Source organism: Etheostoma spectabile, chromosome 5 (genome assembly GCF_008692095.1).
Source record: "Etheostoma spectabile isolate EspeVRDwgs_2016 chromosome 5, UIUC_Espe_1.0, whole genome shotgun sequence".
Classification (NCBI taxonomy): Eukaryota; Metazoa; Chordata; class Actinopteri; order Perciformes; family Percidae; genus Etheostoma; species Etheostoma spectabile.
Window position 1 is genome coordinate 19,753,697 of NC_045737.1, and position 1,378 is coordinate 19,755,074.

Genomic DNA, 1,378 nt, shown 5'->3' on the forward strand with positions numbered 1-1,378 from the left:
AAATTACTTGGGATTTTATATCACTACTTTAACTCCAGTACACCTTCTGTCTTCCTTGACTGGCACAGTAAGGAGTACTGCTGCCTCATCATCAAAAACATATATTAAATCTCTCCCTATTGTACATATTCATTCAAACAGTCTTTTAGCAGATGTTCAAGTCCTCACTGTGATGTTCCAACTGAAGTAAAATAATAATGATAAGATAAATCTAACGGGTTAGGAGTTTATTATAGGCATAAGACTTCCCTGCCACATAAAATTAAATTTTGTGTCAATTGTTCTCTAATTGTTGCTTTTTCTAATGCATTCCGGCAACTTTGCCATAGGGTGCCAATGTTCATTTCAGTTTCCAGTTTAGTTTCAGTTTATTTTAACCATGACTGTGATCATTCCCTTATCCTTAGGTAGTTATCAATGTAGCCATGGAGACAAAGGTTCCTTTACCTTAACATAATTGTTATTCTAACCCAAACAATGATGTTTCAAAATTGTGTTTGTGCCTGAATCTAACCAAACAACTTTTCGACAGTGATTTTTTTAACAGTTTTGAAAACACTGACAAATTATGTTGTCCTGCCAGTTAGGGGCATCAGAAATTGCCTCTGTTTGTCGTTCTGGAGGAGAGTTACAAAAGGCCATGATAGAATTTGTGGATAGAGTTTTACATCTTTAGAACTCTAAAATGTATTCAAATGAGTTGCTTTAAGGCCCCCTGTTATTTTCACTTTACGTGAATAATTTGCCCAATGTGTGCAAAAATGTGGACACGATTATGTATGCAGACGATACGGTAATTTTCACACAAGCCAAAAGTACTGATGATGCAGCCCATCAGCTTTCATTGGCTTTAAATGACTTACAAAAATGGCTGAATGACTCATGCCTGTGCCTTAATGTTAAAAAGACTGTATCAATGTTTTTTAGTAAACCTAAAACAACCGTGACCGCTGTAAAAGTTCGCTTGGGTGGACTAGAATTGATTAATGTTGAGGAATTTAAGTATTTGGGAGTAATGATACCCTCAAAATTGTCCTTTAAAAAACACGTTAAAAAAGTTGTGAAAACAGTAAATGTTAATATACAGAATTTTAGGCAGGTTCGTTCATCATTAACAGATACAGCAGCGATTACATTCCTGCACTCTATGATACTGGCTCATATTGAGTACTGTATCACAAGTTGGTCCTATACAAGTCACGCTGCTATTGAGCCAATCAAAGTATGCTACAAAAGAGCATTGAAAATATTAGACAAGAAACCTTCATCATATCACCATTGCCAAATTTTAGATAAATACAAGCTGTTAAATTTTGCTAATTTCAAAATAATTTAAATCAGCCTGTCTAATCTAAAAGGTTATACATGGTTTGGCGCC

General features: G+C 34.9%; 1 long non-coding RNA gene across 1 annotated transcript in view; it reads left to right on the top strand.

Annotated features, from left to right (window-relative positions):
* The window catches only part of LOC116689031 (uncharacterized), a 6,589-nt gene that overhangs the window by 4,713 nt on the left and 498 nt on the right, over window positions 1-1,378 (top strand). The gene's annotated exons all lie outside the window — the stretch shown is intronic.